General features: G+C 43.3%; 1 long non-coding RNA gene across 1 annotated transcript; it reads right to left on the bottom strand.

The window, feature by feature from the left end:
- Positions 1–8,371: 8,371 nt before the first annotated feature.
- LOC307023583 lies at positions 8,372–14,902 on the bottom strand. Its single transcript, XR_013803739.1, has 2 exons — positions 13,078–14,902; positions 8,372–13,005 (listed from the first exon to the last, which is right to left on the bottom strand). It is a non-coding gene; the product is annotated as an uncharacterized lncRNA (long non-coding RNA).
- Positions 14,903–15,615: the final 713 nt, after the last annotated feature.

The raw sequence follows: 15,615 nt of genomic DNA, 5'->3' as shown, positions 1-15,615 counted from the left end.
GCGAGCTGATGACGTCACGTAACTTTTTTTTCCCTCAACTTTGTGTGGAAAAATGCGGGGATTATGCGGCCTTTTGATAAATATGCGGCCTTTTAAAAATCTGCGCCATTTTGCTGATTATGCGGTAAATTCTGCGATCGCAGAATTGCGTTTTTCTGGAGGGTCTAGACAATGCATCTTCCTTGCATTGACAGTTCTCTGTGCTGAATTTCTGCTGAGTTTCCTTTGCCTCATTTTTTATTTTGTGACCTGTCTGGTTTAAATGAGTGTGTTGCTGCTTTGATGAAGCCTAATTTGATAAAGTTTCAAATGAATTTCTGAAATATTTCGTTAATAAATATTTCATGAGTAATATAGTTGTCTTTGTCACATTTTATTTGGCATTAGTAAATAATTATGCACATTTACAGATATTTTACATGTTATGAGTGATAACACGTGTTATAAGGGCTATTTTGCACAATAGGTGTGCCTTGAGATTTTTACTTGTCCTTTGGTGTGCCTTGGGCACAAAAAGTTTGGGAACCTCTGATGTAGGAAACCGGGAGCTGCTAGCAATGAAGTTGGCTCTGGAGGAGTGGCGTCACTGGCTCGAGGGGACCAGTCAACCTTTCCTGGTGTGGACCGACCACAAGAATTTGGAATACATCCGGTCGGCCCGCAGACTGAATTCCCGACGGGGAGATGGGCCCTCTTTTTCACTCGGTTCAATTTCTCCCTCTCCTACCGCCCTGGTTCTCGGAACATTAAGGCTGACTGTCTCGTCAGTTTGGTGAGGGAGGGAACATTCCCAGAGGCTCGGACACCATCCTTCCGACTCCTCAGCTCGTCGCCGCCCTCACCTGGGCAGCGGAGGAGAGGGTCAAGGCCACCCTGGAGGACCAGCCGGGACCCAGTGCCTGTCCTCCGAACCGCCTGTTCGTTCCGCAGATGTTGAGGTCTGATGTTTTTCAGTGGGCCCACAACTCCAGACTCACCTGCCATCCTGGTATCCAACGTACCCGGGAGGTTGTCCAGCAAAGGTTTTGGTGGGCAACACTTAAGGAGGACACCAGGGAATTTGTTAATGCCTGCCCTGTGTGCAATCAACAGAAGTCTTCTCACCAAGCTCCTGCTGGTTTCCTACAACCTCTGCCTATCCCTCATCGCCCCTGGTCCCACATTTCTCTGGACTTTGTTACTGGTCTTCCACCGTCCAACGGGCACACTGCCATCTTGACGGTGGTAGACCGGTTCAGTAAGATGGCTCATTTTGTGCCGATTCCCAAGCTCCCCTCAGCTAAAAAGACGGCGGAGCTGGTCCTGTTCCATGTGTTCCGGCTCCATGGGCTACCTACCGATGTGGTTTCCGATCGTGGTCCCCAATTTACCTCAGTGTTCTGGAGGGAATTCTGCACGCTCATTGGGGCCACAGTCAGTCTGTCATCGGGTTTCCATCCTCAATCCAACGGTCAGACTGAAAGGAAGAACCAGGAGATGGAGACGGATTTACGCTGTATAGCCTCAAAGCACCCAGCGGCCTGGGCTAAACAACTGCTCTGGGTCGAGTACGCCCACAACACGCTGATCAGTTCGGCCACCAAGTTGTCCCCATTTCAGTGTGCATACGGGTTCCAACCCGCTCTGTTTCCGGCCCTGGGGAGGGAGGTTACCTGTCCGTCCGTCCAGGCTTTCATCCGTCGCTGTCGTCAGACCTGGAATCAAGCCCGGATAACTCTTGTTCGTTCGGCCACCCGGTACGCCTCCTCTGCCAACCGCCGTCTACCAGGTGGGCCAAAAGGTATGGCTGTCCGCCCAGGATATTCCTTTACGGGTGGAGTCCAAAAAGCTTGCACCGAGGTTCATTGGACCTTTTGAGATTATAAGGATAATCAATCCCGCAGCAGTAAGGCTAAGACTGCCTCGGACTCTGCGGGTCCATCCCACCTTTCACGTTTCCAGGATCAAACCTGTCCGAGAGAGTGCACTGGTTCCTGCGGTCCCTCCTCCACTACCCCCCCGGATGATTGGCGGCGGACCTACATACACCTTTCATCGACTGCTTCGTTCCCGTCGCAGAGGGAGAGTAATCCAGTACCTGGTAGACTGGGAGGGTTACGGCCCTGAGGAGAGGTCTTGGGTTCCAGCTCGTCATGTGTTGGAACCCCGGCTCATCAGAGAGTTCCATCAGCGCAATCCCGAGCAAACTTCTAAGGTCATCACATCGACGGGCAGAGACACAGGGAGTGTCTCTACACATACTGTCTTCCGAGGAGGACAGCGAGGGGCCTGCTTCTGATGAGGACGCCAATTCCCACAGGGGGCAGGAGAAGGAGGCCGAAATAACTTTTTCAGATGAGTACTAACCCTACCTCCCACCCTCCTCTGTAGATTAGCGTTTAGGGACGTCAGGAGCCGTCCATTAGGGGGGGGGGGGTTCTGTCACACTCTGCTCCATCTTTCACCAGTAGTTTTCCATTCACCTGTCTCACCTGTTAACCACACCCACGTTTTTGCTCACTCTCTTTCTCTTCTGCACCCATTAGCTTCACTGCCAGTATTTAAACCCTCACCAGACACACACCCGATGCTAGTCTTTCACGTGTTTGTCATCAGATTGCCTACCCGGTTCCGACCGTGCCTGTCCCCGACCTGCCTGATACCTGATCCTGCCTGTCCTTGGACTATCCTGCCTTGCCTGCTGTCTGACCCTGCCTGTACCTACGCGGACCGCCTCGCCTGCTCCCTGACCCTCTGCCCAGCCCTGACTCACCTTCTGCCCGCTGTCCTCTGGTTCGTTTGCGTGTACATCATCCGTTATCCCTCTGCTCTGGTATTATTACCAATAAAGTACATTACCAATACTCCGTGGTTTCTCGAGTGCTGCATTTGGGTCCTTCATAAGATTGTGACAGCAGGCGTGCTACGCGCCACCCTGTCAGAGAGCAGAAGTGCGTCCCTTCTCCGGGCGGTTCACAGGATGTGACAGGGGGCGACAGTGACAGCTTTAACTGTCATGCAGACTTTGAGTCTCATGGCGGCTGCTCACATTGTGGTCCCGCTGGGGTTACTGCATATGCGCCGCCTGCAAAGGTGGTTCTCCAGCCTGCGTTTGGATCCCAAGAGGCACAAACGGCGGCTGGGGACCATCCCCCCCTCAGTGGAGGGCAATCTCCGGTTTTGGGGGTCCCCGGATCACCTCCGGAGGGGGTCTCCACTGGGACGGATGACCTCCTACATCACAGTGGCTTATATCAACAGGCAGGGCGGAGTCCAGGAGGCTGCGCCCAGTAGTGCACGCCTCCACCCCGCAGTGGGACCTGCCCCTAGTGCTCGAAGCTCTGGTCTCAGAACCATTTGAGCCTCTGGAGCTCTCCTCCCTAAAAGCACTGTTGTGGAAGACAGCTTTGCTTCTTGCCTTAACGTCAGCCAAAAAAAAAAAAAGTGTCAGAGTTAACCGCTCTGGGTGACCTGAGCGGCGCGACAGTCAGACCGAACCCCTCCTTTGTGCCCAAGAGCCTAAGGAGTGTGTTCAGGTCGAGGGCTATTCAGTTAGGGGGTTTTAGTCTTCTCCCCTATGGTGGGAACTGCGTGCGCTAGCATGTTATGTGGAGCGCACGGCTGCCCTTAGATTCACCGAACAGCTGTTCGTGTGCTTCGGGGGCGGAGTGATCGGGAAAGTTCTGTCCAAGAAACGCCTGGCAGGCTGGCTCTGCGAGTGCATTGCATATGCCTACGGACAGGGAGGGAGAGCCTGCCCCACAGGGGCTCGTGCACACTCCACACGGGCTGTGGCTGTGTCGACAGCCTTTTTCAACGGTGTGAGTGTGGAGGATATATGCACAGCGGCGTCTTGGTCAACGCCAGGCCCCTTCATAAGGTTTTATCTCTTGGACATGTCTGGCTCTTTCTCCTCGTCTGTGCTTGCTGAGGCAACACAGGATTTGTAGGGGGGGGGGGGGGGGGGGGGGGGGTCCCCGGCACTGTTTTTTTAGCACACTTTCTGTGAGGTAAGCACAGCAGGGTGTGCTCTGTCAGCCACAGCCCAGATTTCTCCTCAGTCACAACCGGGTTAAAGGAGAATGTGGGGCAGCAGCTGCTGACCAGAAAAGCCGGTCAGGGACAGTAGGTTGGAATGTTGTTTTTGGACCGACAGTGCGCGTATACATCGGGGCTCCACCCACTGTACCCATAGAGTCCAGTAGAGGGCGGAGCCTGTGAGAGATATAACGTTGGGTTACGTATTGTAACCCTTGTTATATTAGCACAGGCGGAGCCCTCTACTCAGGGCACTGTCTGTCCTATTCCGCTCGCTGAAGAGAGGTGTAGGGTGATAGTCAGGAGGCGAGGCCTCCTTTTATACGGTGTGATGCGCGCGCATTCAGGTAGGCCCGCCCAAGGCCGGCTACGTCTATAGAAGTCTCAGTGGGAGAATGCTCGCAGGGTAAGGTAGTACCCATAGAGTCCAGTAGAGAGGGCTCCGCCTGTACTAATATAACAAGGGTTACAATACGTAACCCAACGTTATTGACAGATTTGAATTTCCTCGGATCAGTAACACATGAACATAACGTTATAAAAATACAAACAACATGACTTCACAATCATAGCAAGGTAGACAACAAGCTACAGAGTCGTTTTTATCAGTACAGTTCGATACGCGCCGTCATCCGAGCTAAACATCAAGAATTGGTCACAATCTGCAGTTTGAGGAAGGAGAGGGGTGCTTAGGGACCGTCTACAAACTGCAATGGGGTTTTGCGAGATATCGAAAAAGTACTGCGAGATCTCGCAAAGGGGTTTTGCAATATCTCGCAAAACTCATTTTATTTTCCAATTAAATTTTTTTTCTTCTCCATGTCCCCTAGGGGGCTCCGTACAAAGTAGAAGCTCAATGATAGAAATATAGAATAGAAAAATTTAAGAAGATACTGTAAGTGATCTCTACATAAAACAGTTTAATGCTGGATGTACAAAGATATTAATATGAGGATGAGCAAAACAGACAAACTAATTAACCTTTATTAACACATTAAAGAATACTTTAGGTTAAGGTCTTCTTTTAAATAAGAAAAAAGCTTTGGGGGTATCTATCTACAGATAAATATTAAGCCTGACAAAGTACTTAACGTCTAATATATTGCTGTCCTGCAATGTTAAATATGTTGAAGCACTTATTTTAACTAATATTATACACATTAATTATACTCTTATGTATGTAGATAGTATAAGAAATGTGCAGAATTTGACAGTTTAATGGTGGAGGTATACACACATATTGATAGATGCACTGTAAGAAACGTACCGTGAAATTCACAGTATTTAACTGGCAGCAATTAACAAGTTACTTACTGTTATTCATTTTACAGTATTTAACTGGCAACGCTTGACAAGTTACTTACTGTACTGTAGTTCATTTTACAGTAAGTAACTTGTCAATTGCTGCCAGTTAAATACTATAAAATGAATTACAGTAAGTAACTTGTCAATTGCTGCCAGTTAAATACTGTACAATGAATAACAGTAAGTAACTTGTCAATTGCTGCCAGTTAAATACTGTAAAATGAATAACAGTAAGTAACTTGTCAATTGCTGCCAGTTAAATACTGTAAAATGAATTACAGTAAGTAACTTGTCAATTGCTGCCAGTTAAATACTGTAAAGGTAATCACAGTATTTATAAGTTTTTATTTACAGTAACAGTGTAAAATAAAACACAGTAACTTCCAAGTACTGTATTTGTGTTTACGGTAATAGCGTTTTAACTGTAAAATGAAACACAGTAATATTTAATTACTTTATTTTTTGGTTACAGCAGTAGTGTTATAGCTGTAAAATAAAACAGTAATTTCCAAGCATTGTATTTTTTTTAAGCTAATAGTATTTTAACTATAAAATAAAACACTGCAATTTAAAAAGTATTGTATTTTTGTTTACGGTAATAGTGTTTAAATTGTAAAATAGAAACTTTAATGCTATAATTTTAAGATACAGTATCAGTATTGTAAAACTATTTATTATAGTATACTTCATGTCATGCTGGTAATTTACAGATTACCAGAAATTCGTAACACAATTTTAAAGCCCACCAATAACTGCAGGGAGACAGCAAACAATACATTTTAACAATGTATTCTTAATTGTTGAATGGTATCAAGACCATGTATTTTCTTATGCTAAATGATAAATATTTTCATCCATAAAAAAATCGATATTAATATCCAAACACATGGAGATTGCATTTTTAAAACAGTGGCGATAAAACACAAAGAATATGAAACTTAAACTAACAAAACAACAAAACCTGACAAGACTGGAAACGATCCTCTCTTTGCTGAGGCCTGGCACGACCACATGTGAGAACAAACATGAACTGACACAGGACAGGGGGAAGACAGGACTATTTAAACATGAGGTGAGTGGGAACAGGTGGAAACAATCAGGGGTGGGGCAGACGCTGACGATGGCGGGCAAACACACAAAGGGATGAAGTAACAGGGCCTGAAATGAGAAACAAGAGGGAAAATGAAACAGGAAATGGAAAAGGAGACAAAAAACAGGGACTTAACTAGAGATGAACGACAGACAGAACTGTCATGACGTGAATAAACATGAAAACCTTACTCAACATGAAATGACAGACCATTATCACTATTCTTAGATAATACACAACATGTGAAAACACTTTGAATACAAACAACCAAATGCATGCAGGAATGGACCCTGTAGCTACTGAACTTACAAACCTTACACGTGTAAGACATTTTGATAAGCTTGCAGAGTACAATTAGCTTAACTTGCTTTTTCACTAAGCGGCCTGACGTCGGACTGTCAAACTTTGGCTAGGGTTACATAAATTAACTCACAAAATTATTTGTATTAATTACATTTCTTTGTCTCTTGAGTTACCATGTCCATTGGGGCAGTTTACTTCCTGGTTCAGCAAAGGGCGTGGCCTAGCGCCGAGGACTAAATACTGCAAGGAGCCAATTGGGACAAACCACCTGCTTCCATGTTAAAGGGGGAATTTGGGTTTTGTCAGTGTCCTTTGTGTATTCTGTTACTATTAATTATCCCTTGGTTTCAACTTGGTTTGGCCAAGCCACTATATAGGTTCCTTGGTTTTTCATTGTAGCAGGTCAACATCAGGCAATATGTATTGTGAGCTTATTACGTTTCTTAGAGAAATTGATAAATTAAAAATAATCTAGAGTTTTGGTTTTATTTATTTTATTTTTTGTTGTTTTTTGTTTGTTTTATTTTGTTTATTGTTTTCTGCATAGTCTCTTGTCCATACTCCAGTCCAGTTGGTGGCGGTAATGCACCTAACATTTGGTTTGCCAACCGCCAATAAACACTAAAGAAGAAGAAGATTGTAGCAGGTCAGTTTGTTGAGTTAACACTAGTGATGGTGAGATGAAGCCTTATGAAGCTTTAAAGCTTTCCAGCCAATTGTTTCGCAAAAGGTTTAACCTCATGAATCTTCATCATGGGCTTCATTTGAACACAAACCCCCTGTTGGTCAAAGTGTGTAAAACAGGCAGATTGGACATCTCAACAGTGTGCTCTATCTCATACCGAGTTCCCAATGAGTAAAGCCTTAGAATAACTCAAACAACGAACATAAAATCATATGTTCATGTTAACAATATTGTTTTTATTCCAGTTGATTGTGATTGAAAAGCCTAAGGAGGCTGACATTGCGAAGAGGGATTTGTATTCCTTAGTAATATTCATAAACTTAACCATGTTGTAACCTGAGAAAGGCTAAACCATATCAAAGAATACATTTATTAACTAGGCTACATTATCTCATTTAACTGTAGCTTTTATAAACAACAAAAAAGACGTATTGACGAGTCGTTGAACCAGGGACCCTACGGTCGTGAGTCAACTGCTTTCCAGCTGAGCCACAGCACACACGCTGAATCTCCCTGAAAACACTAAGATATTTATTCCTGTATTTATTCATGTTTTTATTCCTACATTTATTTATGCTTGTATCTATTTATACTTATGACATGTTCCGACCTCTATATAAGTGACGTTCTGATCTCTTTTAATTCCATCGTGTCACCAGCGGGCCCGGGTACAGGAGGGGTAATATGGTTCTTATTATACATCCATGGGTATTATGAGCGTTGTGGTTCAACGGTTCAACCGATCTGAATCGCTTCCTGAAGCAGTCACGTGGTATCGACAGGCAGCGAGGCTTTGTTTGTCATCGATGAAGTCACTGGCCCAAAACGATACAAGCCTTGATACATGCTTCACAAAAAGCTTCAGGGATTACTCGACACACGCTCCAAAGCCTCGGCGCAATACGTAACATCACTAGTTAACACCTAAGTGTTAAGTTGATGCCATGTTTCTTTGAGGTATTCTCGTCTACTTTTCAATCAATCAATCAATGTTTATTTATATAGCCCAATATCACAAATGTTACATTTGTCTCAGTGGACTTCACAGTTTGTACAGAATATCAGTATGACAATACGACACCCTCTGTCCTTAGACCCTCACATCGTACAAGGAAAAACTTCCAGAGAAAACCCACAGTTTAAAGGGAAAAATGGGAGAAACCTCAGGGAGAGCAACAGAGGAGGGATCCCTCTCCCAGGACGGACAGACGTGCAATAGATGCCGTGTGTAAATTGAAAAGATAATACATTTGCAACATAGGTAGTCCAAATGTTTGGAAATGCATGTGTGTATAATAGGAAGATGAATCCACGAGGATATCCATCCAGGACTTATGATCCAGGACCACGGCCACGACTCAAGATCCAGGACTCACGATCCATGACACAGGACCGCAGGATCACCCATGACTCCGGATCCCGGCGTATATAGACACCAAAAAGAAAGAAATTTGGGGAAGCTGGGTTAATCGGAACATGAGAGTACACAGGTATAGACAGAGAGAAGGAAGAAGTAAGATGTCCCCCGACAAACTAAGCCTATATCAGCAAAACTAGGGGCTGAATCTAATCAGCCCTAACTATAAGCTTTATCAAAAAGGAAGGTCTTAAGCGCACTCTTAAAAACGGATATGGTGTCTGCCGCCTGAACACAAACTGGAAGCTGATTCCACAAAAGTGGAGCTTGATAAGAAAAGGCTCTGGCTCCCATTGTACTTTTAGAGACTCTAGGAACAACCAACAACCCTGCATTCTTGGAACGCAATGCCCTAGTAGGACAGTAGGGTATAATGAGTTCTTTAAGGTAAGATGGCGCCTGCCCATTAAGGGCTTTGTAGGCGAGAAGAAGAATTTTAAATTCTATCCTGTGTTCTATAGGGAGCCAGTGTAAGGCAGCCAGAACAGGAGTAATGTGGTCCCTTTTCCTAACTCTGGTTAGTACACGAGCTGCAGCATTTTGAATCAACTGAAGCGACTTGACTGACTTCTTGGTACACCCTGATAATAAGGAATACAAATAATGATTATTACCTTACTTTTTTCTATTTTTATTCCTCTGTGTTGTGTTTTTAAGGTGCAAAGACACATTCTTTGTATAAATCAGCACCACATTTGTAGTTTGTCCGGTTTGCAAAGACATAGGGTCTTACAAATAATACGTATCTACTAAGTATATAAAATATCTAGCCAAACTAGTAATTACACTGCATCAAGATGATATATATTAAGAAACATATGTTGGTTTATTTTAGCTATAAATGGGGTTTTTCGGTTGGTCCTTTCTTTTTTGGTTACTGTGATCTTCTACAGTACATTGTTGGTTACTGTGATTATCTACATTACATTGTTGGTTACTGTGAATATCTACAGTACATTGTTGGTTACTGTGAATATCTACAGTACATTGTTGGTTACTGTGATTATTTGGAGTACATTGTTGGTTACTGTGAATATCTACAGTACATTGATGGTTACTGTGATTATCTACAGTACATTGTTGGTTACTGTGAATATCTACAGTACGTTGATGGTTACTGTGATTATCTACAGTACATTGTAGGTTACTGTGATGTTCTACAGTACATTGATGGTTACTGTGATTATCTACAGTACATTGTAGGTTACTGTGATGTTCTACAGTACATTGATGGTTACTGTGATTATCTACAGTACATTGTAGGTTACTGTGATGTTCTACAGTACATTGATGGTTACTGTGATTATCGACAGTACATTGATGGTTACTGTGATTATCTACAGTACATTGATGGTTACTGTGATTATCGATAGTACATTGATGGTTACTGTGAATATCTACAGTACATTGTTGGTTACTGTGATTATCTACAGTACATTGTTGGTTACTGTGATCTTATACAGTACATTGTTGGTTACTGTGATTTTATACAGTTGGGACGTTACTACTGCTATTTCTACAGTAACTCCAGAGTTGCTGTAATTTTTGGTTGGAAACACGGTATTATACTCTAAAATGGTATACAGTAATTTACTGTGCACAAACATTGTAAATAACTGTGGATTTCACAGCCATTTTTTACATTCTGTCTTGTAATGCACTGTTGAGGAACCTGTTGTCTGCTTAAGCTAAAACCACACAAACAATTATATGTTTTTATGTTTTTATTGAACACACCATGTAAACATTCACAGTGCAGGGTGGAAAAAGTATGAGAACCCTTGGATTTAATAACTGGTTGACCCTCCTTTGGCAGCAATAACCTCAACCAAACGTTTCCTATAGTTGCATATCAGACCTGCACAACGGTCAGGAGGAATTTTGGAACATTCCTCTTTACAAAACAGTTTCAGTTCAGCAATATTCTTGGGATGTCTGGTGTGAATCGCTCTCTTTAGGTCATGCCACAGCATCTCAATTGGGTTGAGGTCAGGACTCTGACTGGGCCACTCCAGAAGGCGTATTTTCTTCTGTTGAAGCCATTCTGTTGTTGATTTACTTCTGTGCTTTGGGACGTTGTCCTGTTGCATCACCCATCTTCTGTTGAGCTTCAATTGGTGGACAGATGGCCTTAAGTTCTCCAGCAAAATGTCTTGATAAACTTGAGAATTCATTTTTCCGTCGATGATGGCAATCTGTCCAGGTCCTGAGGCAGCAAAGCAGCCCCAAACCATGATGCTCCCTCCACCATACTTCACAGTTGGGATGAGGTTTTGATGTTGGTGTGCTGTGCCTTGTTTTCTCCACACATAGCGTTGTGTGTTCCTTCCAAACAACTCAATTTTGGTTTAATCTGTCCACAGAATATTTTGCCAGTAGTGCTGTGGAACATCCAGGTGCTCTTTTGCAAACTTCGAACGTGCAGCAATGTTTTTTCTGGACAGCAGTGGCTTCCTTCATTTTATGACCAACTTATGCAGAAATCCAGGTAATTCCAAAGGGTTCACATTTCAAGGGTTTTCTTGCAACTGTATATACTAATAAAGGACTGGCTTATCTAAAGCAGTTGAGTAGCACTTGAAATATTTTAGCTCTATGAAACCTGATGTACTTATATGATTCTGCTTTCTTGAAGTTTGTATCTTGTTGGTCGAATGCACTCATTGTAAGTCGCTTTGGATAAAAGCGTCAGCTAAATGCAATGTAATGTAATGTAGTCGGCCAGAACCAGCCATTTCCTCCTGCTGAAAGGAAACAATGTCCTCCAAGTCCGCCTCTCAAGTCACTTATGAAACTATGACTTTAATCGTGTAATTATTACTTTATTCTCGTAACATTACGACTTTATTCTCGTAATATTACGACTTTATTCTCGTAACTATGACTTTATTCTCGTAACTATGACTTTAATCGGGTAATTATGACTTTATTCTCGTAACATTACGACTTTATTCTCGTAATATTACGACTTTATTCTCGTAACTATGACTTTATTCTCGTAACTATGACTTTATTCTCGTATTATTACGACTTTATTCTCGAAGTCTCTCTGTTTCTTTTCTTCTAAGTGTGGCCCTAATACTCCGTCGTACAAAGCGGACAGGCGTCGTCTCAACAATAGCTGGGGATTGTGTGTAGTGTAGTCTCTTTGGCGCTCCACATTTCAGAGAAAACAAGTTGTTTCTCAGAATTGAAGGGGAAAAACACAAAAGCATTGTACACAATTTAAACCTATCAACGTAGTTTAATAAACAAAAATCTGGTGGTTTTGAGTCGATGAGTAGTGGAGATATATCACTGTCAAATCAATCGACAGTAAGGATAATACTTACTTCCGGGTGTAGAATTCTCCGTTATCCAATGGGAATGGACGCTCACATTGCCTTTAAGAGTTGCCGACATAAACGGATGCGGTGCTTCCCTGAGCATCAAATACCGCCAGAGGCGCGGGAAGGTATTTTGAGTGGGGGTGCTGAGGTGCTGGACTCCAGTGAACACTATTACGGGCACTATAGAGCACGCACAAAAAAACTCCCCACACGCAAACACACAGTAAACCCGCGACTGTTACAATGAAGGCTCGATAATCAGCTCACGGCATATAGGCAGGGATAAAGTGCTATTTTTTACGAGTGGGGAGCGGACCTAGCCTCCTCTAGGGGGGTCCGGGGGGATGGTCCCCCGGGAAGATTTTTTTTAAATATTGAAGTTAAAAGTAGGGCTGGGCGATATATCGAGTTTACACGATACATCGTGGATTGCACTCCATGCGATGTCGTAAATGACCACATCGTGAACATCGAGTATTATGTTGTCAAATCAATTTCCCGCCGCGGCCAAAATGAGCTTTCCTTTCTCCCTCATAGACACAGTCACACACGCAGGCACACACGCAGGCCCCGTCTAACTTGCACACAAACATTACACACATGCACAGTGACAGAGAGCAGGGCTCGACATTATAAATGGCCCGCTGGCTCGGAAGCACTATTTAGACACCCCGGGCCAGCATAACGTGCTTTCCACTTGCCCGCTCGGGCCACTAAAAATATTGCTTAAAAAAAATAAAATTGTCTAGTGGTATAGGTACTTTGACAAGCAATTTTGTTAAATTGTTTCGTTTATTAACGCTACAACATAGCGTTTCGTGAGGCGGTTGTCGTTGTTGGGTGAAAGGCAAACGGGAGCCTGCTCGCGCTGGCTCCGCCGCAGCTGTTTGCTGCAGAGCCAGCGCGAGCAGGCTCCCGTTTGCCCGTGAGCGCCGGGCAAAAAACTATCTTCAAATAAAATAAAGTCACCGGAGGAGTTAAAGGAGAGTGACAGGGAGCATGAGAAGAAGAGGGAGAGAAAGTTTCAGCCAGCTTGATCGATGGAGTTGGCTTCTAGTGGTGCAGCGACGCGTCCTAAAACCCTTTTATAATCTATCGATTAGAGTTATGATTCGAAAATTATAAAAGTAGGGTAGACATGTGGAGATTATCCGGCTGAAAAAAACGTGCATTTATCAAACAGGTTTGTTTTCCACAGACCTTATTTCCAGCTATTTTCCAAAACCCTGTGGAGAAATCCCATTGCTTTTTTGTCGAGGGAACCAGCAGCTTCCTTCCTGGTTTAGGACGCGTCACTGCACCTCTCAATATGATGCCCATATAAACAAGGTCTTCTGTCGGCTCTGTACATCAATGCCGACCTATGCTGACAAGTAAGTGAAGAGTAGAAAATATAAAAGGTATTGGCTATAGGGAAATGTCCCAGCAGTTTAGGAGAATGAAGGTTCTAATCTAATCTAATACATAGCCATTACATGTCTAATTCCTGATAATGACAGGAAGACAGAAAGCGCATTATACTACTAATAATAATAATACTACTCATAATAATAGCAGACATTTTTGAACAATGACCACAATATCATTATTTTCATAAACCAAATATGAACAATTGAGGAAAATGAGGAAGAACTGATGATTCAAATGTTGTAGTACAAGTAGTAATGTAGTAAGTGCATAAATTACAATTGCAACAAATGTGTTAATTTTCTTCATTATTAGTCGATTTTTTTTAAATGCAGACATATGTTGCAGGGACTACTAGAATCATCATACTGGCGTGACTGTAAACATCAGGGGGTTAAATAAAAAAAAAATGTTTAGAGGACATTTCAGAATATCGCGATATATATCGTAAATCGCGATATAGTCAGTAAATATCGCGATATCATTTAGAGACCATATCGCCCAGCCCTAGTTAAAAGCATCAATCTGGTGCACTTTGGGAGCAACATTAAGAGATCTATGGATACATCTCTCAACACCCAGATGAAACACAACTGTAAGCAGATGTTCTTTTTCTTTATGGATATTTTACAAATCACTCTCCTTTCAAACTGTAGTCTTGTTTTACTGCCATATAGTATTTCATAACTGTTTTTCCTTTATTCTCTTATTTTTTTTATAACTATAATGATCATATGAAGGTGTGCCGCGGAAATAATCTTTTGAATAATTTTTGACCAAACCGTTTGAGACCCACTGAGATAACTTAGACTAAAGTTAACTATCTAAACCAGACCTGGGCACTGTACGGCCCCCGGGCCACACACGACTTTAGCGCTCAAAAATGTCAGCTGATGCTAAAAAAAGAAAGGTAGATGCCGAATGTAGGGTTTTCAACAAAAATTGGACTGCTAAGTATTTATTTACTGAAGTCGGAGGTAAAGCCGTGTGTTTAGTTTGCGGGGAGCAGATCGCCGTGTTCAAGGACTACAATTTGAGTCGGCATTACGAGACGAAACACGCGGAGAAATACAAAAACTTGACTGATGCTGAAAGGGCGCGCACATCGAACGCTTTGCTAGCTAAGCTGCAAAAGCAGCAAGGCTTTTTTACCAAGCTTCACACATCCAAGGATGCAGCAACCAAGACCAGCTTCGTGATATCCCACAAAATAGCTAAACACAGTAAGCCATTCTCAGAGGGGGAGTTTGTCAAAGAGTGCTTAGTGGACTCTGCAGCACTAATATGCCCTGAAAAAAAAGAAGCCTTTGAGCAAGTCCCGCTGTCCAGGCGAACCGTGACGAGAAGGATCGAGGACATTGCGGGGAATCTGGAGCTTCAGCTGCAACATGAAGTGGCAAGTTTTGACTTTATCTCCTTGGCTTTGGACGAGAGCTGTGATGTCCGCGACACAGCGCAGTTACTCGTATTTGTCCGTGGGATAACGCCGGACTTCAAGATTACGGAGGAGCTGGCAGCAATGCGGCCGATGAAAGGGACGACGACAGGGAGCGATCTGTTCACGGAGGTAAATGCGTGCATGGACACGCTGGGACTGAAATGGGACAGACTGGCAGGTGTCACAACAGACGGTTGTCCAAATCTTACAGGTAAAAATGTTGGACTTTTGAAACGTATGCAAGATAAAGTGACTGAAATCGACGCAGATCAGAAATTGGTATTTTTGCATTGTATTATACACCAACATGTGTTGTGCAAGTCAGTGCTAAAAATTCACCATGTTATTGATGTTGTTACTAAAATAGTAAACTTCATCAGGGCACGGGCATTGAATCACAGACAGTTTGTTGCACTTTTGGAGGAGCATGAGACTGAGCATAGTGACATCGGCTACCACACAGCTGTCAGATGGCTCAGCCTGGGCAAAGTGCTAAAAAGAGTTTGGGACCTGAAAGCAGAGATTCAAGAGTTTTGTGAGAAGAAAGGCAAAGACATCCCAGAGCTCTCAGACGAGGACTGGATGGCAGATTTTGCATTTGCTGTTGATGTGACTGCACTGATG

Source organism: Notothenia rossii (assembly GCF_949606895.1).
Source record: "Notothenia rossii genome assembly, chromosome: 11".
NCBI classification, from domain to species: domain Eukaryota; kingdom Metazoa; phylum Chordata; class Actinopteri; order Perciformes; family Nototheniidae; genus Notothenia; species Notothenia rossii.
This window is presented reverse-complemented; position numbering and strand designations above follow the sequence as displayed.